Consider the following 23765-nt stretch of genomic DNA (forward strand, 5'->3'; position numbering starts at 1 on the left):
CCAATTTTTCAAAGATTTTTATTATTAAGCAATTTCATATTTTTCAAGTGTTTTTCTACATTTCTTATGATTATATAATTTCTCTTTGTTTTTTATATGATGCAACGTGTTATTTTTATTGATTTTTGCATTTTGAACTATCTTTGCATCCTTGTCATAAAACCAACTATATTACTTGATATTACTTGTCCATGACATTTGATTTGTAAATACTTTGTTGAAGATTCTTTTATCTATGTTGATTGTGGACATTAATCTATTATTTTCTTTCTTTTCATATTTTATTAACAGATTCATCTCAATTTCATAAAAATATTTTGAATAGCTTTTTTATATTTTTCTGTGGCATAGCTTGAGGGTAATATGTGTTAGTTCTTTAAAGAAGGCAAAAATCAACAGTGAACAATTCTGGGCTTTACTTCATTCTGAGCTTTATAGCACTGATTGAATAATTAACTATTACTGTTCTATTCGTGATTTTTACATTCTTTTGGTTTAAATCATAATACAATTATGAACTTGGCATTATAATGTACTTTTTTAAAAAAAGAAATAAACTAGACAAACTAATTTGTTCTAATTATATAAACAAACAGTGAAAGAGAAAAATCTCATAACCAAACTAAGTTAATCTAATTTTGATATTCATTTTTTAGATATAATACTGCATTGTAATACTACATTGATGCTTCTTTATCTTTTGTTGGATGAGTTTTTCTAGAGAAGGGTGAACAAATCATAAGTATAGATAGAGCAGTAATGACACACTAAAGAAATTACTCCATCCAAGGCTGTCTTGGTAGATCAGTGTTCATCTGGGGTGTTACTCCAGGAACTTGAGTAACTGAAAGTAGCATCATCAAAACCTACAGCAGCATGGCTGATGGTCCTTCAAGCCACAACTTAGGAATTACTCATATACCTTGCAGCAACTTTATCAGTGGAGTTTCCTTCCAATCAGCAATTATTACTGCTCATATAATATCTGTTATGGCCTTTGCGAGTCTTCTGGGTTTCCAGAGATAAACGGGCCTTTTAAACTTACATGCGAGTTTCATGAACCTCTGAGTCCCCTCCTTTCTGCAAGGGAGGGCATTTCTATGAGGGTAACAGATCTTTTTCCATGGGTTAATTATTAATTTTTCTTGAATATATTTTTAATTTTATACTGTGAGTCATTTCTTCCTCTCTCATCATTCTCATAGTTTCTTAATTGTTCAATATTTTCAAAATCACCTATAGGTTCATATTAATTTTTGTTTTTGCTAGAATTTGCTGAAGTTATATCTTCATAAGTTTTTACTTTATCATGACCAATTTAGGCTCATTCATATTCTGATACCAGATAAAATTAACTGGCCTTTTAAATGTTCTTCCTCTTGACTGACACTGTTAGACTGACTTCCTTTCTGATTTAGTAGCTCTCTCACTGACCATTGGTTCGGGGCATGCACTTCCAGAAGCTCTCTCTCAGAGTATTTCCCCTTGACTATTTGTTTGAGTAGAGATAGCACTTGTTTATATAGTGACCACACTTACAGTTTTGTTCTAATCTCTGAAGTATCAGAGCTTCATTTTGCCAATGAAAGAATTGTTTGCCACTGTGATTGAATGGCTGAATGATTGATAAAGATTGAGTCTCATATAGCACAGCTTTACCTTGAATTGGAAACATACACGAGGCTGGCCTCGAACCCAGGTTTCCTGCATTTAATCTCTGAGGTCAGGAATTAAAGGTTAGTGCCACCATGCCCAGTATTGAATCCTATATCACTACTGAAAAACTGATTTCCTCTAGTCTCATCTCAACTAAAGAGAAGTCTAGTACACTCTGATGGCAAAACTAAAAACAGTCTTCTCCTGATCCTCTTCCATTTTCATCTTCATGTGCTTTGAGTTATTCACTTGCAATTATGCTGAAATTGTTTATTTGTTTCTGTACTTAAGTGAGAGTGGCTTCCATTTCATAGTTATACTTCAGATTCTTGAGTGCTGGGGTTATGTTTGTCACCAAATCTGCCCTGAGGTATGATCTTTATTCCTGAGCAAAATCTTGTATTTTATTATTTGCTAAATTTGTATTTGCATTCATATTAGTTCTTTCAGAGTAAAACAATTGACATTCTTATTATTTCCTCATATTTGAATAGTGCTGAGCTCATATTATAAGCATATAAAACATTTATTTTGATGGATTGTTTTTAAAATTTTTTCTAATCGAAAATGGATTCTTCTCTTATAAAATACATCCCAGTCCTCCTCCACCGTCAGCCACATTCAGAGAGCCCGGTTTGGTCCCCTGTTCCATCAGTTCCATTCCAACTGGACTTGGTGGTCTCCCGTTAGATCTGTCCCACCGTCTCAATGGGTAAACGCACTCCTCACGGTCCTGACTTCCTTGCTCATGATCTCCCTCCTTTTGCTCCTCATCTGGACCTTGGGAGCTCAGTCTGGTGCTCCTATGTGGGGCTCTGTCATTTTCTCCATCCAATGCCAGGTGAAGGTTCTATGGTGATGTGCAAGATATTCATGAGTATGGCAAGGACAACGGCAATAAATGTGAACTCTACAGCATGGACGGGCTCACTGTGAGCCTTAACCTTCACCTGGCGATGGATGGAGATAGAGACAGAGCCCCACAATGGAGCACCGGACTGAGCTCCCAAAGTTCTGATGTGGAGCGAATGGAGAGAGATCATGAGAAAGAAAGTCAGAACCATGAGGGACGCGTTCACCCACTGAGACGGCAGGACAGAACTAATGGGAGACCACCAAGTCCACTTGGAATGGGACTGATGGAACATGCGACCAAATCGGACTCTCTGAGGGTGGCTGATGGTGGAGGCTGACCGAGGAGCCAAGGACAATGGCGATGGGCTTGGTCTCTACGACATGGACGGGCTCTGTGTGAGCCTTGTCAGTACGGTTGCTCACCTTCCTGGACCTGGGGGGAGTTAGGAGGACCTTGGACTCAACATAGTGTAGAGAACCCTGATGGCTGTTTGGCCTCAAGAGGGAGGGAGTGGGGGTGTGGGTGGAGGGGAGGGGAGGGAAGGGGAAGGAGGAGGGGAGGAGATGGCAATTTTTAATAAAAAATAAACTGGAAAAAAATGTTAAAAAAAATACATCCCAATCACAGTTTTTCCTCCTTCATTCTTCCCAGATTCTCCCCACCACGTCCTTTCTTCCCCAGATTCATTCCCACTCAAGTCCTCTTCTGTAAAGAGCAGGTCTCCAAGAGAGGACAACCAAACGGCAAACTCCAATAAAACAAGGCAAAATTCTCATATTGAGGCTGAATAAGGCATCCAAGATCAGGCCAAGAGTCAGAGATATGCCTCATCCCACTGTTAGGAGTCTCACAAAAGCACCAAGCTAACAGCAATAACACAATTACACAGAGGACCTGGTACAGACCCATGCAGGCCCCGTGCTTGCCACTTCGGTCTCTGTGAGTCCATGTGAGTCCTGATTAGGTGATTCAGTGGCCCGTGTTATCTTGGTATCCTCCGTTCTTCAGACTCCTCTAGTCTTTCAGCTCCTCCTCCACAGAGTTTCTAATTTGATAGGTCTCTATGAAGACCTCCAAGTTAGACTCTCTCTCTCTCTCTCTCTCTCTCTCTCTCTCTCTCTCTCTCTCTCTCTCTCTCTCTCTCTCTCTCTCTCTCTCTCTCTCTCTGTCTGTCTCTCTGTCTCTCTGTCTCTCTCTCTCTCTATCTCTATCTCTATCTCTATCTCTCTCTCTCCATAAATGTCTGGCTGGGAGTCTTTGCCTGTTTTTTATCTGCCTTTGGAGGAGGCCTCTCTAATGACAATTGAGCAAGGCACCGATCTATAGGTATAGCAGAATGTCATTAGAAATCGTTTCATTGGTTTTTCTTTTTATAAAAATTGCATGTTGTGTTTGGTTCTATCCTAGGCCTCTGCACTACCCAGTCTCCATGTCCTGGTCATCTTGATAGTGTAGGGAGAGTATGGGCTTCTTCTTGTGAAGAACCTCAAGTTAAACCAAACATTGTTTGTCTGCTCCCACAAGTTCTGGGTCACCATTGCCCCAGCACATCTTTCAGGCAGGAGAGATCAAGAGTTTGGTGATTGGCTTGGTGTTTGTGTTTCTCTTTCTGTAGGGTAGGAAGTACCAAAGACACTAGAATGTTAGGGTGAAGGCTGAGTGCAGGCACCAGCTTCACCTCTCTAAGTTAAATGAGCGGTGTGGATGCTGTTCTTGGCCACGGGGAGTAGCTGTTAGTTTTCAGAGAGTGACCTTCTATTCTAGCATCAGTCTAGGTTATTTGTGATCCATAGCACCACAAGGATCTGTGCTCAACAAGCTAGTTCACTGCTGCTTTACTCATAATAGCCATAAACTATAAACCACCTAGATGTTCACTAATAGTTACACAATGGAGTAGTCCTCAGGTCTTAAAAAAATGACATCAGCTGGGCATCATGGTGCATGCCATTAATACCAGCAATCTGGAGGCAGAGGCAGGGAGATCTCTGTAAATTCAAGGCCAGTCATTTCTACAAAGTGAGGTCTAGGACAGCTAGAATGTTATACAGAGAAATCCTGACTCAAAAAAAGATACTTTGAAAGTTGCAGGGAAATGGACAATTGGATGGAACTAGAAAAAAAATCCTTTTTTTAAAGCACCCTGTGAAAGAGGAGCTGAAACACTAGAGGAGACTAAAGGATGAAGGATATCAAGAGAAGATGGGCCAGCGAATCACCTAATCAGGACTCAGAGGGACTCACAGAGACTGAAGTAGCAAGTTAGGTAACCCCAGTCCTACTAAAATAAATATACTATATAATCACTTGTAAATGGATGTTATGGATATTAGACATTAAATAAATGATTATCAAACTATAATCCACAAACGCAAAGAGGTTAGCTAAAGAGGAAGCTCTAAAGGGGACACATGGATCTCCCTGGGAAGGAGAAATAGAAGCTCTATAGGTGGAATGGATTCAGGGGGAGAGTAAAGTGGAAAGGATCTGGTATGGGGGGGATGGAGTTGGGAGAGACAGCTGGAACTGGAAAGAACTGTGGTAATGCTGTGGAAACTTAATGCAGTAGAAACTTCTTGGAACCTATGAGGGTGACCATGGTGAGCATTTCTAGCAATAAAAGATAGGGAGCGCCGGGCGGTGGTGGCGCATGCCTTTAATCCCAGCACTTGGGAGGCAGAGGCAGAAGGATCTCTGTGAGTTCGAGGCCAGCCTGGTCTACAAGAGCTAGTTCCAGGACAGGCTCCAAAGCCACAGAGAAACTCTGTCTTGAAAAACCAAAAAAAAAAAAAAAAAAAAAAAAAAAAAAAAAAAGATAGGGAGCTCGAACCAGACATCTTTTATAGCCAGGCAAGGCTTCCAGTACTGGGACTGGGTTGCATTGGGTTAAGTTGTTTGCCAAGGAATTCCATGGTTGGCTTAATTCTTAGTCAATAACACAGGTCTTTGGTTCTCAGAAAATTGTTAACTTTCTTTTAAAATAATACTATGATATTGGTTGTTTAAGTACTTCTAAAGGTACTTCAACTGATTTTAATTACATAAAAGAACTAACTCTACACACAATAAAAATACATTACTAAAATTGTTTCCTGATGAGGAAATAAAATATATTTGGTTAACTTAGTCTCCAAATACACATTATACACCATCACACACACACACACACACACACACACACACACATGCTTCCATTTCTATGTTAATTTAAATGACATTTTTAATCAGGCTTCTATGAGGAAGTTTACTTGTACTGAACACTATTATGTCAATTTGACATAATCTAAAGCCATTTGGGTGGAGGCTGTCTCAATAGAGAAAATTCCCTCATAAGATGGAGCTATAGGCACGTCTGTAGGTAGTGATGGATGTGGGAGATTCCAGCCCATTCTGAATGGGGCCAAGCTTGGACTGATGGTCCTGTGTTCTGTAAGAAAATGTGCTGAGCATTGGAGCAAGCCAGTAAGCAGCTTTCCTCCATGGTTTTTACATCAGTTCCTGACTCCAGATTCTTGCCTTGAGTCCCTGCCCTAAGGTCCTTTGCTGTCAGGTTGACTATAATTGTAAGTAAACTGAACCTTTTTTTCCTCCCTACTTGCTATGGTCATTGTTTTTAATGACAGTAATAGAAACCCTGAGTGAGACATGACCACTTTTCACTTTAAATTGTCTATGACTGCTGATGCCGGTTCGCTGCCAGAGAACATTTTTACATACTGGTTTAATCTTCCCTGCTTTTATCTGTCTTTCCCCCTTGATCAGATGGTTCTATTTGTGGCTGCAGTGACTGATTCATCCACTCTGTTTCTTATGGTGTTTTGTGGCAATTTGTATTTTTATCATTAAGGAGATAATTTAAGAGATAAATGAGACCATATGTTTTGTTTGAAAGGTCCTATGTGTATATTGTCAACTTCCCAAATATCCTTTCTACTGTAACAGTGCATTCCTTGAGTAAAGCCTTCACCTGACAGCGAAAGAATGTTTTCGCCATGTGCAAGGGGCCATTTGTCAAATTTGACCTTTTCTGAGAAACAGCTACAATTATTAGTTGATTCAAGTGTCAAAGCCCCATCATAAGATAAGGAAGTCAGCTAGGAATTTTTTTTTCATTTGATAATAGGTTTCAGAAAGAGTTATGGATGGATTTGGTGTTTCTGTCTAAGATTGAAATCTTAGCCTGAAATGTGCCCAGAACAATTTACGTGGCTACCTTTGTTGAACTTAGTTATATATCAAAAGCTCAGTTTCCGTATAAATTGTTCATGAGGCCCCAATAATAAACTCCCCAAAGAACCTCTTATTTTAATTTATGGTGTTTCAGGTCCAGTACCTAAGCAGGGCATACTAGTTTTTATGAAATAATTTCTCTGGATGCCATCATTTTATAGAATATGTAAATATAAACAAACAATTAAAAAATGGGAAGTTTTATTTAAAACCTCAGATACAGGTGGTATACTTCACATACTTAATGATGGTGTATAATTGACTATAGAATTAAACACTTCAATTTTGTGAGGCTTACAGTACAATTTAAAACAAAAACAGCATAAAAAGAACAAAACCTTTATGGGAAACTTTATCACAGAAAGGCAAAGTGGGAGTAATAGAAATCTGTACTCAAAGGAATAGCCTAGAAATCCTCCTACGTATTCAACAGCACTGTATGCCAATATCTTCAAAGCTTATACAGATCCTTATATAGATGATCATAGAAAGCAAGGATATTAAATCAATATAGAAGATTTTATTTCAAATAGAGTATAAAAACATTATGTGTATGTAGAAAAGATGACAATAGAAAAATGAGCCAAACAAAGGAAAAATTTAAAAGCAAAGAAAGTGACTTGACATTAAAATCATAGCATGTGATAGGCTTAAAGCACACTTACGTGATTTAAAAATCCTGGCAAGAAAGAAATGTGCCTCACAATTATGAGGAACATTGGGTCAATTGAATGAAAAGCTAAAAATAACCTCAATTTCATTTTGGTTAGAATATATTACATTGAATATAAAAATTGAAAAACAAATTTTACATAATTATACATTAATTATGAGTTACTCTACTTGAGGGTGCCACATAACAAATAAATTGGAATGGAATTGGCATGTGCATTTATCATAAGTGCAGAGAACCTCATGATTTGCAGCTCCCTAGAAGAACTTTGGTATTCTTAAGGACATTGTGGCCCTCATTCTATCCATGATTTGTATTGCACTTTATATCATGAATAATACCATACAAATGAGAGCTTGAACAAAGAGGCTTAATAATCAGTGGAAAATTATTGTAGCTGTTTTGTGAGCTTTGTAAATTTTGGTGAAAACATTAAATACTCTCTTACTGTCATTTAGAAATATATTAAATGCAAATTGCTAAAACTAAACTACTTGCACCGTAACTTGAAACATTACGTTTAAATATTATTTTAATGAAATCTACCAAGATCCCTTTCAAATATTATAGGCCTTTCCACACCATGTTCCTTCCAGTATGGATCCCAGAACCTCTAACCCTATACTCCATGTACTATTAGCTTCTAAGTTTGTATCGGGTTTCAGGATTTTGCCCCCTCAATTTAATGCTATAAATATCTGAATTTTTCTATCATACTTATATCCCTCACTTATTTTCCCCTCGGACCTTATCATTACCTAATTTAGGTTGAAGGGTAACCTTTGCAAAAAATCCTTGTGCTATGTATTAATGATTTCTTCAATGTCAGACATGTGCCAGGGCTCTCTTAATCTTTTTCTGCTGTGGTTCCATTTACATTTGGTTCTCACTTGACTTCCATCGTGATCACTTTTGTTTCTTCACTACATGCACATATTTTACTTTATTTTCTATTTGATTACAGAATAAAAGAAATGTCTCCCCTATTTAACATTGGGAAGTAAAGAGGCCACACAACTATATGCATTACTGTGTGCACAAAGGGGAAAATACAACCCATACGATTCTAGGATTTTTTTAAATGGTAAGTTATGAAACTATTTTATATTATTATTCTGAAGAGTGTTTTAGGTTAAAAAAAAAAACCACTGGAGAAACCTGGGGAGGTGGGCAGAATGAATCACTTGACCTTCAAGTTTGACAGTTGTGTCAAACTTGAGTTAAGCTTCAACTTGGAATGATTTTATATGGAACTTCTGAATGAATGTATAAATACTGACGGATTTAGTGAACATTTTACTTATTAAATATGTATGTATTCTTGTGGTTATTTGTAATACATCATGAAGCAAAATATTAAAATAATTTGACTTTTCCTTAATACTATAATCTACCATGCAATATGTACTACTATAACATAGTTATACTCTATCAACATGTTGGATAAATGTCAGTATACACATACATATTACATATAGCTTTCACTGTATCTCTTTAATAGATTTTGTCTGTAAAAGAACAAAAAAATTCAATAACAATATTTTTGGCATCACTAAGCATCGAAGAAGGGGTCTCTCCAATTTTCTCTACAAAAGTGACTTCATGCCAGCGTGTGACACAGTGTAACAGAGTTTGAGAGATGGAGCAGGTTGATAATGGACTCATTACACAAATGTGTCCCTTTTCAGATAAGACAGTAGGGCAATACTGAAGAGCAGGAAAAGAAAATGGAGGTAAGAACATGGCTTGTTCAATGAAAACAACGCAGTGACATTATGTTTAATATCTTGAGAAGTATTCCTTTGAATCTCTTGTCTCCCTTAATTGATGCAATCATCCTCTAAAGTTACCAGGAGATAGTAAAGAGAGTGAGTCAGGAAAATGATTCAAAGATGTCGAATATCTTTCCTGAGGAGATGCAGAAGGCACACACAGAGTTCCTCATACTGCCACCCACTCAGCGTCAAGCCAAGGCTATGGCTGTTCCTCACCTTGTGCCCTTTTATAATTGGAAATAGAAGCTCTTCACACTCAAATGCAAAATTTCATTTACAGAAACAACAGAAGAAAACAAGATGTTTTCAGCATAAATCTTTAGCAACCTTGACTTTTTCCGAAGGTTGCCAGGTGTTATTACTATAGTCTGCAAAATATAATTTGCTAGAAATATGTTTAATGCAAGGTCAAGCCAAACACTCTGTGTATATTCATACAGAATGAAAATGATTAAATGATTTTCATATGGAATGCAGACTGCACTGTTTGTACATCATTTACGTATTTAATGGTTTGCTTTGGAGTGGTGCAGGGGGCTAGAAGCTCCGTTCTCTCTTGTCTCCCTTTACTTTCAGTACTGTCTAATCTGGATGATAATAACCTCATAAATTTACTATCTTCAAAAAGTATTTAAAAAGTTCCAATATATGTTTATGCATTGCATATATATTATTTCATTTTCATTCTGTTGTGATGAACATGGTGACTAAAATCAACTTCGAGGGGCATAGGGTTTTTGTTTTTGTTTTTGTCTTTTCCTTCAAAGTCACAGTTCATTATTGAAAGAAGTCAGGGCAAGAACTGAAGCAGGTACAAAAGCAAAAACTACATAAGAGTGTTACTCTCTGGCTTCTTCCCCTGGATCATGTTCTTATACAACCCAGGACCGTCTGCCCTAGCAGCAAATCAATCAACAATAAAGGTAATTCACTACAAACACAACCATGGGAAAATCTATCTGGGAAATTCTTTTTGCTTTGACAGGAACACTATTCAAAAATTGCAACAATATAGGTGCCTAACCAAGACAAGCATAATGATCACATCTGTCAACATGTCAAATGAGAAAGGGAGAAATTTCAGAAGTTCTTACCCATAGATGAAGAGTTACAGATGCTCCCTGGCTACTGAGGGAAGGAAAAGTAGCTTTCCTCAGGAGGTCCACCCTTGATATAGTATTCAACTCCTAGTGATCAGTTCTAAGCACATGTGCACAAGAGAAATACTAAAGGGACTCAGTAGGTTGTACCTGTGTATATTTCTGTACATGCACAAATGTATAAGTGTATGCATAAAGATTTAATAGTTATAAATGAGAGATATTGAATTTGATAGGCAGTGTGTGACAATATGAGAGCAGTAGTAGAGTAAAGAAGGTAAATACAGTACTCACACGTGAAATTTTAAAAGTTTAAATAATGATGTTGATGTAATGTGTTGGATAGAATTTTGGTTTCAGTAACAACTTGCCAGCAACAAGTTGTATCTTGCAATTGTAATAAAGGTCAGATAATTAGTCATTTTTTCTTTTATCTAAATTATATTGAATAAATATATAAATATTTATAGTTTAGAAACAAATTATTATAAAAGATTCACTGTTCAATGGTATTTTATTCAAATTTACTTGAGAATTATATTTGAAGAATTGTGATTTATAAAACAGTTCAGTGGAATAATATGTATTTAACAGCCCAAGACAGCACTTGGGCTTTTCCCTATGTAGCAAGCAATTTGTTCAAGATGAAGAATCTGATTTAAACACATGTGAGGTTTGCATATTTCCTAGAGGCTCACATTAAATCCATCCAGCAGTCTAACGACCTTGCCACCAGCTTCCTCCCAGAAAACTGACATTCATATCTGTAAGGTTAAATAAAATATATTACAAGAAAACCAAAATGAAGAGCAACCATGAATCAAAGAAGCGTGGCATAGGTTTTCTCATCTTCGGTGCAAAGTTAAACCTTTGGATAATGATCATGTCAAGAACAATATCTTTTCATGTGAACTGTCTGTACACTGAGACTGATAATTCAAGTGTGGGATGACACACTGAAATAATTCTTTTACGTATCATGCTTTTAAAAATGAAATTATTTTGGATTATGATCTTAAGAAGCATGCATTGACTATCCCTGACTCTGTAGATTTTTTTTTAGTAGAGGAGACTATGGAGATAGTGTAAGAATAAGCAGCAGCGTGGCAATCATGTATTCAAGATAAAATGTGCACTAAATTGCAATATAGTAGAAAAATCAGTCATTTATTTTGAAAAATTATAAAGATATTATTAGTGAGTTATGTTATAACAAATGGATATTAAATTATATTTTAACAATGTTAAAACCCTTAAAAGGTTTATCTGCTGTGATTTTATAAAACCTATCATTTTCCAGAACAGCATATTCTTCACACAACATCATATCTTGTATCATAGATTTGTTTCTGGGTCTATGTGTGCACTTAAACCTACATATATGTATGAGCATAACTGCAGGTGCCTGCAGAGGCCAAAGGCATCAGATACCTCAAACGTGAGTTGTAGATGGTTGTGAACTGCCTCAGTGTGGGTAGTGGGACAACAGAGACAACCCTGTTGTAGAGGTCTAGGTGAGCCTGCCCTGTAGTTGGAAGCATGAAAGAGTTGTCCCCATTATTCCTTTTACACATGACTTCACAGTCAATGAAGAGACGCCCTTCCTACTCTCATCCATCAAGCCTGAGACAGGTGAGAGAGCAAGCCCTGAGGTCATAGGAGTGGGGTGGTTGGCCCTGCCCCACATCAGCTGGAGCAATCATGAGAGTGGTCCCTCACCATACCTGGGCAACATAGTAGAGCTGACCTTGAAGGTGTAGGTGTGGGAGGTCTGACCCCGAGGACTTGAAAGAAAAAGAAATGGTCCAGTACCTGCTCATTCCTGCAAGGGCTAAACTCCCCAGGACAATACAGGAGAGCTCACCCTAGTGGTCAGGGCAAGGGAGAATTGGCAGGCTGACCATACCTTGCAACCACCCAGACCCAGAACCAGGGTTATGTGTTGGCCCACCCCAACATCCACTCCATCTGTGATCTGCTGCAACATGTGAAGGGACTGGTCCTGTAGACCCAAAGCTGCAGGTTCTCCACAACACAGGGAAATAATAAGAAAATCAGGAGGTGTTCCAGTGAAGGCCAAGCATTGATAGTGTAGCAGAAATTAGAGTCCTCAAGCCAGATCAATGACTCTGCAATTAACACTTGCAAGTAAAGATATATGGAAAAAAGGGTGTACTGTTTGACCCACTGTGTCACATTGCTGCTTCCATGATGAAACTGATTTTTTGCTTTATGTCTCTTTTTCCTTTCCTTTCTTAAACTTTTCTTTATTTTGCTTGTGGGAGCAAGGTTTGCAAGGGCAGAGGGTGGATACGAAGATACGAAGGGTGGGGAAATGAATGGGGTGGAGATGCATGATGTTAAAGACACTAAGAATAAACTTTTTTTTTTCCGAGTTAACTCATGGATTATTTGAACTGAGATACACTTGGAATCACCACCTAATGTTGGTCTCATAATGGCCATCTTACATATTTATCCAGAGACAAGCAAAACTTTACAAATACAGAAATGAGTCGAGCATTCCCACAATTCCTTTCCAAATCATTTTTATCATACCTTTGCCATGTCCTTTCATCCTTCTTTTTTAAATTGTTTAATTGATTTTATTGAACTATACATCTTTTCTCTGCTCCCCTCCCCCCCTTTTTTTTTCAGGACAATTTTGAAGTTTTAATTAAATCACTGGGGCTGACTGAGAAGCAAAGGACAATGGCGCTGGGCTCTAATCAGCATGGACGGGCTCTGTGGGAGCCTTCTCAGCTTGGTCGATCACCTTCCTGGACCTGGGGGGAGTTGGGAGGACCTTGGTCTTAGCATAGAGCAGGGAACCCTGATGGCTCCTTGGCCTGGAGAGGGAGGGAGGGGAGGTATGGGTGGAGGGGAGGAGAGGGAAAGGGGAGGAGGAGAGGAGGAGATGGAAATTTTTAAATATAAAAAAATAAACCATGAAAAAAAAGAAAAGAAAAAAAAAGAAAAAAAAAAGAATCTAGAGTTATAGGCCAAACAGTGATTTAAGAATAAACTTTTAAAGTCTTTTTAGTTCTGATACGATGGGCGAAACTAGAAATTATTTAAGCCATAGAAAGATAAACCCACATGATCTCATAAGTATTTTATGTATAAAGAGTTGTAGCGCACAGAAGTTGGGGATGAAGTGGTATTTCCCATCAGTCAGGGACATCAGGAAGCTGAGGCTTGGGACTTAAGGAACATTGGATGTCCTGGAACAGTGTGAGAGAAGGGAGGACCATGCTCATAGTACTGTTGCTCCTGATGCTGGATGTCAGTAAGCATTATATAGAGTACATTTCAGAGGCCTGGAAGATAACTTTTCTGGAGATGAACATGCATAACTGAGAAAGTCAATCCAAAGGTTACTTATGTAATTATTATAAAATACCCCACTAATACTTAAATTATTAATTTTCACATATTAACAAAAGGGAAAAATAATGTAAATAAGGGTGCTGGGAACTAATCTTGGATCCCCTGGAAGAGCATCCTGCACTCTTAACCACTGAGGTATCCCTGCATCCCTGAGATGTTGAGGATTTTAAAGAGTCCTCATCTTTTAATTTTTGATTGAGTTAAAATAATGCTTTCCTTTTTTGTTTTGAATACACAAATTCCTCTTTCTTCAATAAGTCATAGCAATCTGTTGTTGCATGTCCTACTTATTCAATTTTCCATATGGAGTAACTAAAAATGCACTGTAATTTCTTACTCTCATTTTGTTTCTAATTTGATTGATAGAAATTTCTGTATTTTGAAACATCAATATTATATTAAGTGATATTAGCATCCCATGTTTTTTTTCTGTTTTTCTAAAAAAACAAAAAACAAAAAACAAAAAAACATCTTGGCCCTTTCTTCAATCAGCTACACTGCGTTAATGCTTGGCATTCACCTAGGGGTCAGGCACACACTGTCCCATGATAGTCTGAAGAATGTGGTAAATTGTTGTTTCCTCTGATATAAAGCAGTCTAATGAAGCTACTTTCATTTATAGATACAAATGTAGAATAATGTGGAATCTCAGATACCCTATTAAACTGAAATGAGCCAGGAGTGGTGGTGCACACCTTAAATCCTCCTATCTGGGATGCAAAGGCCAGAAGATCTCTGTGAATTGGAGGCCAATCTGGGCTGCATAAATAGTATCAGAATAGCCAGGGCTGCCTTGAAGGACAATTTGAAAGTATCAAAACTAACTAACTCACTAACTAACTGATTAAATTAAATGAGCTCATAGAATATTGATGCTTCATATATTAACAAAAGCCAGAGGCAGGCAGTTAAACCTTGGAAGTAGATGGGAAACTTATTTGGTATTGTGTGGTTAGTGATGTCTCTAAGATAAAGGCAAAAAGCCAAACCTCCAGTCATTTACAGCTTTGCATTACATTGTGGTTTTATCTTAACATTCTTATAAATATCTGTCTATTCAGATTTCTAGTAATATTTTATTTGTGCTATAACAGACAAAGCTTGCCTGAAGGTCAGAGTATAGAGATAGCCACTAGTTAGTCATAGAAGCTAGGCAGTGAGGACCACACCTTTAAATCAAGCAATTCGGAGACAGAGGCAGAGGAATCTCTGTGAGTTCAAGGCTGCCCTGGGCTAGGCTACAGTAGATTGATCTAGTCTCAAAGAAAAACAGAGATGAGAGGTGGTGGCTCACCTTTAATACCAGTATTTGGGATCCCACATCCTTAATCCCAATACTAGGAAGGTGGAGATAGGACTGATATGGCTAGAAGGAGAGAGGAATATAAGGCAGAAGGAGACAGGAGCTCAGGGCCTTCAGTCTGAGAATTTGTAGAGACAGGATATCCAATTTGGTCTGAAGATTTTGTAGAGGTAAGAGCTAGTGGCTGGCTGCTCTGTATCTTTGATCTGTCAGATTTCATCCCCTGAAATCTAACTCTGGTCTTTTATTATTAAGAACAATTAGAAATCACATGGCACAGATTCTTAGACCTCTCCTCATAAACTGATTACATAAAAATTTCAGGGATATTTCTTTTAATTACAAAGATTATTTTTAATTGTCCCAATTTTAGAAAAAAGAAAACAGATCCTAATTTTCAAATTTCAAATTTCAAATGCCACATTTCTACAAATACAGTACTTTACAATTTTGGTTATAGCTAAGAGACCATTGCCTTTATTGAATGAATTTATAAGGATCCAAATGATGATATATAAGTTCTTAAATATGGTCTTAATGAAATATAATTTGGCAGTTAAAGTATATCATTATGAACATTTGACTGAGTTGTGTATGAAAATTGATATTTTGATCTACACAATAATTTTGTTGGTGATCTGTGTTAAGAGTAAGGCATATTCTTATAGAACAGCTGGATTATAAGAACACATAAATGTATGTTGTCATAATACATGGAAACTGCTACTGCAGTAAAAAAAACTATACTCCTCAATCATGACATTTATATGTTTCTTGAACTACAGAAAAAATACTAATTAATATACGAGATGTTGAACATTCTATGGATACAAATACATCTAAAAAATAAATTAGTATATATCAACCAGAACTCTGGTGCAGTTGTTAGGAATGTATTGTTTAGAATCAGACTGACAAGCTTTTATTCTTATGTCATCTTACAAAAATAACACAGAATAAGGAGTTTGAAAACTTATAATAATTCTTTTCTGAAAAAGACAAAAAAATTATTGTGTAAGTATGTTAATTATATATGGAACATTTTATAAACTTATATGAAATGGGCTCTCACATTGTTAGACCATATTCTTTTAAATATTGTTATATGCCGATTAAAAGTGAAGAACCTAAAACCAAAGATAACATCAACAACAAAACACATCTGTATATCACAAAGGAAAATTGGCCTATTTAGATATTACAAAAGGGAATAATTAGAAAGAATATTCTTTATAATGAATGCATCTGAAACCTATGCTTACATGTTATTACAAACATGCAGATGATTGAACACTCTCATTTTAGGACTTTGCAGATTTAGTTACAGTCTACCTATTTGATGTGAAGCAGTTGTTTTATGATTCATAATTTTCATTAAATCAAGCTTTAATTAAAAAGTTTCCACCTGGAGACACCTTCCTTTGATATCCTCAGCAAGGCTCGGTAGTCTTGTTTGCCTGTTCGTGACAGCATTAAATGTCAGGCTGACAAATGTCAGCTCAGCAGATGGATAATTGTACACTTTAACTCTTCTAATGGACAGATGTATTTTAGCATAAATTTTCATATAATATGTGATTAAAAACATAGCTCTTTAGCAATCTTATTATTTATGCAGATAATATATATCTATACAATCTTGGCTCAACAATAAAAATGTTATGAATGATAAATATGCATGAATCATTAATAACTAGGAGTGTTCAATTAAGCATAGCATTTAAGTAGAATTTCTGACAGTGCGTTTTGAGACAATGGGTGGTGGTGTTCATTTGTTTTCATAGATAAAATAACTAAAAGGTATGAATACAGATTGCATTGCATGTTATTAAGGCCACTGCTAATAGAAACTGGATTTTACAGAAATATACAGAAAAGCATATAAAGTTATTCTCAGAATTGTTGGAAGGCTACAGCATCTTTCCATGAGCCATCACCCTTGGTTGGTTGAGAGTTTTTCCAGTGCTGTTGATTATTACTCCTTCAGGCCTACAGCCTTGTAGATCTAGTCTGTTAGAATCTTAGACAGGGAAGAAGAATCTGTGACAGAAATCTAAAAGAAGTTGGAAAGGCAATTGTGGAGAAATGATCTTAGAATGTCAGTTTCCATGAAACTGTGTAGCATTTTGAGTATGGTTGAAACTAGAGCTGGGACAAAAGGATAAGAGAAAGGATTCATAAGATATCCACACTTCAGCCGGGCGGTGGTGGCACACGCCTTTAATCCCAGCACTCGGGAGGCAGAGGCAGGTGGATCTCTGTGAGTTCGAGACCAGCCTTGTCTACAAGAGCTAGTTCCAGGACAGGCTCCAAAGCTACAGAGAAACCCTGTCTCGAAAAAAAAAAAAAAAAAAAAAAAAAAAAAAAAAGATATCCACACTTCACGTCCTATTGTCACTGCTCCCAAGACTCAGCAGTTTACATAGTAAACACGTCTGCAAGATGGTGTCTAGTCAAGGTTTTTTGTAGGAAGTGAATGAAATAAACCTGAGAATCTGTTGTTGCAGACACTTCTAGGACTATAATCGACATAGCGTCCCTGTTGGCCCTCATGTTAGCAATGTTTTTGCTTGCTAGAGAGAGACAGAGGGAAGAAGTTTACCTTTAGAGAGTTTGATCCAACAGATCACAAATACTTTTAGTTCTCACTCCCTGCTGTTATAAAAAACACTGAAGCACTGGGGAATGGGCAGAGGGTCCCCAGGCTGCTTACGCCAATAGTTAGTCACCTCAGTCAAAGAGAGTCATGATATCCATGCATATCAGGGGAACCCGGATACAGTCACTGGATTGTATTTTCCAGAGTGACAGTAGCCGTTCTATCCTCGCTGCAAGAAAATGCTGCTTTGCACATATGTGTGCAATCTTTGTTCCTGCTACCATGACCCATTTGGGAGCCCATCCCATTAGTACTGGGGTCGCTCACGTCAAGCTGGCATAAAGTCTCAGAAAAATCATTCTGTTCATCTGACTGATACATTCATTTGTGGTGAACACTGTCATGAAGCACAAAGATTTTCATACTTTGTCTTTTGTTCCAGGGCTTTTGTACTCATTTATTCCCATCGATTCTCTTAAATTACTATCTTAATCTTGATATACTGAAAACCATAACCAAAATGCTGAGACATTTGTTATTGCCTAGAATCTCATGTATATCTTTACCACATCCTAACACTGACTCTTTTTAAAGTAATCAGTTAATATACAATGCAATAATATGAAATGAAAGTTGGAAGGCTATGTCCTCATTCTCTTTAATGGTGAAAGCAAGTACATCTCAATATATCTTGAAATGTGTGTTTAATAGCAATATAGAAAAGCTTCACAAAACATTAGACATCCATGTCTCACACTGTGAACCATATAGGAAGTCCTCTTCCTCATAAACCAACTACAGGACACATCTTTAATGTCACATGTTGATCTGGAGATAGTTGGGACATAATTAGGTATCGTAGTTCTCTGCATCCTGCTATCAAACATGTTGGAACATTTGGATTGGCATAGACTTGTTAACTAATATGACTTATCCACTACTGTTGGAATTTAAGCTGTGCTGTATTTTTACAGTACCTTGGGGATATGTTGCCACTATATGGTAGTAGCTCTGGTGCTCTAGTGACTGAAGATGAATGGACAATTGCTACAGGGGCCCAGTGGTCTACCAGGAGTTATTCACCAAAGATATCTTTAATTCTGCTTTGTTTATATCCAGGCCAGCAGTTTCAGCGGATTATACTCTCTTCTTTCTGCTTATGTGATTCTTAATTCAGTGCCAACACATTAAGTACCAATATATCGATTGGAATTATGGAAGGTTTCAAGTAGTGTTATCCCAACTATGGAATACAAAGTACTTGGTTCATTAATATACATTTCATTTCCACTAAGATAAAAGATATAGACTATTCTGTAATATGCCACCTGGTCTATATCACATCTGGTTCTGTGAAGGGGGATTTGATGGATTTTCTGACGCAAGGAAAAAAGGAATATAATATATTTCTGTGAAACAAATTTTCACAATGGTAATGATTTAATACAAAGCACTTGGTGTCTTACTATTGTCTAGGTCAGATATCTTCCCGGTCTCAATGGTTGTCTCTTCAGGATTTCACAGACATCAAATAGAGCATCCTTTCCTGTAAGGATAGAGTCCCGCTTCTCCGGCAGCATGTTCTTCTGTTTTCAGACTTATTAGCAGAATCCACTTCCTAGTAGCTGGATGACTGAGATCTCTTCTTGCAAATCATTAGCTGGAAAGCATTTTTTTGGCTCCTACCAATTTCAAATCCTTGATATAAGACTTTCCCATGGGTCTGTCAACATTACTGTTTGTTTCTCTAATTCAGCAGCAGAATTTCTATCTAGCCTAATGACTCTCATCTTTAAGGAAGAGTCCAGTTTTTTAAATGCTCACTGATTGGGTTGCTTCCATCTGAAGAATTATAATTTCTAGTATGATTAATTAATTTATAAATGTTGGTTGTTTCTGAAAAAAATGTTAACTTTATGAAAGCTAAACTGGTAATGTGAAATTATTATATTGTCTCTAGCAAGGACTGTAGAAAACTTCTTAGAATTGAGTAAGGTGGAACAAAGCCCTTATACTTCTGTCCAGAAGGCAGAATTGTATGCCATTCTTATGGTGCTAAGGGATTTTAAAGAACCTCTTAATATAGTTATAGATTTCACAGTATGCAGAAAGAGTTATCTTGCATATTGAAAATACTGAATTTATACCAGATGATACAGAGTTGACTTCATTGTTTATCCAGGTACAAGACATAATCAGGAATAGGCTTTGTCCGATGTACATAACACACATCCGGTCCCATACTGGTCTGCCAGGTCCTCTAGCACAAGTTTTTCCCAGTGATGATAAGAGAAAAAGTAGATGTAAATATTGCAACTGTAATTCTTGCTTGATATCTGTTTTGTTATATGTAATTTTACTATGTTGAAGTTAAACCTACCATTTTATTTGAACAGAAAAAAGCAAATGGCATGGGAAGTCCTTCTTTATATGTGTTGCTTCTATTGTTTGATAAATAAAGCTGTTTTAGCTGGTGGATTAGCAGAATAGAGCAAGGCAAGATTTCTAAGCAGAGATAGAGGAGGAAAGGAGGCAGAGTCAGAGAGATGCCATGTTGCTGCCAGAAAAGACAGAATCTAGCTGCCACCCAGAACTTCACAGATAATTGGGGTAAAATACAAATAATAGAAATGGGTTAATATAAGATGTAAGAGCTAGCAAGAAATACGCTTAAACTATTGGCCAAACAATATTGAAATTAATAAAGTTTCTATGTGATTATTTTGGGTCTGGGCAGTAGGGAATGAACGAGCAGCTTCGGATTACAAATGGCAAAGTTCATGGATGCTTCCATTCATATCCTTTTGGAACACAATATATGGGTATATGTATAGGTGTTCCAGGTTTTACCACTGTAATTTTATGCATAATACATGATAGTTTTTAATGTATTTGGCATCTATGTTTATTAGAGTTATGTCATAGCTTAAGACTGCCCTACTTTTCAGTATAATGGTGGCTTAAAACAATATTATATTTGGAAGCAAGAGCTAGAAGCTTTGCTTTGAAGCTGTGTATGTACACTCAACTCACGGCTGTATGTAGGTGGCATATTTGCAGGTTAGAGTGGATATAGGTTACAGCTTCTTGTTATATCACTTCTTTGTGTGACTACTGTTTTCAATGCTTTTCCTCATTGTGTAAACTTATTTTTTATAGAACAGAGATGAAATTTTCTTCACTTATTTATATAGATCTTATCACATCAAAACAGACTGAGAGATGATTTGTGTAGTGCTAGACAGAAACAGAACCTTGAAAGCTGGTAATGTTGCTTACTCTTTGCTTTTTGATGTTAATTAAAATGACTGTCATTGCTTATCACATTGTCTTTGAAATCAGTTACTTTGATCTGAGAATTACTTTTAACTTTAATGATTTCTGAAAACCTCTCTTCTTTGGTCAGACACACATTTAACAAGGCACACACTGTCCATATTTAAACAGTATGGTAGTTTTCATTATACATAGAAATCCTCCCCTATCATTTATGACTTTCACATTTTCATGCAATTTTTATGCATATAAGTCCACATCTGTAACTATACACTTCAGATCCTCTGTGGAAAATTTTTATAGATAAATAATCTTTGTTTTAATCAGTAATTGTTATGAATTTAGATATCTTCTGCAGTGATGGTCATTCATTTTATCTTATTCTTTTAGACTTGTATGCATATACTTTTGTGGAATACTTCATAACATTAGCTCAACAAAATACCTCTAGTACCATTTCCAATTCTTAATGGCCTTCAGTCAATCTGGAGTACACGCAGGAGGTGGTCAAGAAGGGCTTCACCGCGGTTGGTGTACAAAGAAGGGACATTGTTGTTCTTGGTGTGGAAAAAAAAATCAGTGGCCATGCTACAAGATGAAAGAACACTCCGGAAGATCTGCACTTTGGACGACAACGTCTGTATGGCCTTTGCAGGCCTCACTGCTGATGCAAGGATAGTCATCAACAGAGCCTGGGTAGAGTGCCAGACCCCCTGGCTGACTGTGGAGGATCCGGTCACTGTGGAGTGTATCACCCGCTACATTGCCAATCTGAAGCTGCGCTATACACAGAGCAATGGGCGTAGGCCATTTGGCATCTCTGCCCTCATTGTGGGTTTTGACTTTGATGGCACCCCCAGAGTCTATCAGACTGACCCCTCGGGCACATATCATGCCTGGAAGGCCAATGCCATAGGCCGGGGTGCCAAGTGAGTACGTGAATTCTTGGAGAAGAACTACATGAATGATGTCATGGAGATAGACGATCTGAGCATCAAACTGGTCATCAAGGTACTTCTGCAAGTGGTCCAGTCAGGTGGCAAAAACATTGAACTTGCTGTCATGAGGCAGGATCAACCCTTCAAGATTTTAAATCCTGAAGAAATTGAGAAATATGTTGCCGAAATCGAAAAAAGAAAAAGGAGAAAATGAAAAGAATAAACAAAAGAAAGCATCTTCATGAAGTGTGCGCTAGTTGGAGCAGCTTTCAGCCTTGGTTTTTCTGGCCTTCTGTCTGCTTGTCCCGGAGCCCAGTAAACATCTACATTTTTTAACTCTGAAAAACAAAAAAGACCCAAAAACTGATATATGACCCCTACCCATGTCATGCTTCCTGACCTATCACTTAAAGTTGGTACTTTGGTACTTAGTAACAATGGCTATAATAGAGATCGAAGGAATAAAATGCTTCAAAACCACATTTTATAATAATTACATGACTTTGTCCAGTTACCCCACTTAGCAGAAAGTTTGTTACTTGCTAGTATGTGTTCTCACATGTTAGCATACTTTTAACAGGTCTGGGGTACAGATTTTTGTCTTCTATGAGTGCCTGCTTTGGTTTTGTAACTGAAGGATCAAAATATTGTTGAATCAGTGTAAGTTCTCATGGTTCATCCTCTGAGAAACAATATGGGACAGACAGATCAGAACAATGTACATTTACTCAGGATAATCCTTGTTTGGAAGTCATCCAGCAAATCCCCCAAGTATGGGGTTTACATTGAGGTTAGATTGGTTCAATATCTATAGTTTAATAGGACTACTGTTTTATAAGGATATTTATCCCACACGTATTCTATAATTTCTGGATCTTATTTCATACAAATTAAGCTCATTAGAACTTCCTATTAACAAATAGACATGTTCACTTCTGTGTGGTTGCTCAATCTGTCACCCAGTTTAATTTTAGAAGAATGTTTATTGCTACTGCTATACTGTCTCTTCAATCTAAACAAATTCTGGCTAACTGGCAAGTGTTTCACACTGCATATAAAATACAGTTGAGGGTGTCTTTTTAAAGCATGATTCTTGGAGAAGCTTAGTCCGTCAAATACATGTTGACATATATGGCACTAAAACTGGTGGCATTTAAATGCATCATGTCAGATTTTTGGTGATGCCCACTTGACTCTGAGTAGTGCAATGAAGACACACTCATACTTACTGCCACTATTTATTTCTTATTATCCTAAGCTGTTTGACTGCTCTGTAGTCACCTCTTCCATACAGTTGGTTCCTAGGAGAGTGAGGCAGTATATAACATTGCTTCAGTACAAGGATCTGGGTACACTACGGAAATTCCTGTGTTTTAATTAGTTTTGTTTACTATTTGGTAAAACTTTCAGGAATGCAGGCAAACCAATTCAACTATGTTATATGGATGATATAGGTCATTTTATATTCATTTTTAATTTTATTTTTAAAAATGACATCTTGGAAAAGCTCAAATACCATTGAATTATTTGGTAGCTCTAAATATTCACAAAGACATGATTCTCTTTAGAATAACTAATAAAAGATTTCTGAGGCTTTTTCAGCAAAAGTTTGCCTAAGCTCTAGTAGAACTCTGTGTAGGTTTACATACAGGAGTTATAACAAAGCAGATTGTGTTATTTGGCCTCTTTTCAGCTTCCACATATTGTTTTTCCAGTTTTGAGAAGACAGAAACAGGAAACAAAACCAACCATATTATTGTGGGTGAAGTTGTCTTCATGGCAAAGTGGCTTAGTCTTGGTCTCTTAGTAGGATGCTAAAGCACTTTCAGTCTTAGTATCTTATAAAGATAAGATAAAATTATTATTATTATTATTATTATTATTATTATTATTATTGCTTGGGAAATAGACTACCAATAAAAAAAGACAAAGGAAAAAGGAGAGGAGACCTTATGATCTAGAGAAGAAT

At 37.0% G+C, this 23765-nt stretch overlaps 1 pseudogene; it reads left to right on the forward strand.

Moving 5' to 3' along the window:
- The window catches only part of LOC119811606, a 60744-nt pseudogene extending 38703 nt beyond the window's left edge, over nt 1-22041 (forward strand).
- Nucleotides 22042-23765: the final 1724 nt, after the last annotated feature.

Source organism: Arvicola amphibius, chromosome 4 (genome assembly GCF_903992535.2).
Source record: "Arvicola amphibius chromosome 4, mArvAmp1.2, whole genome shotgun sequence".
Taxonomy (NCBI): Eukaryota; Metazoa; Chordata; class Mammalia; order Rodentia; family Cricetidae; genus Arvicola; species Arvicola amphibius.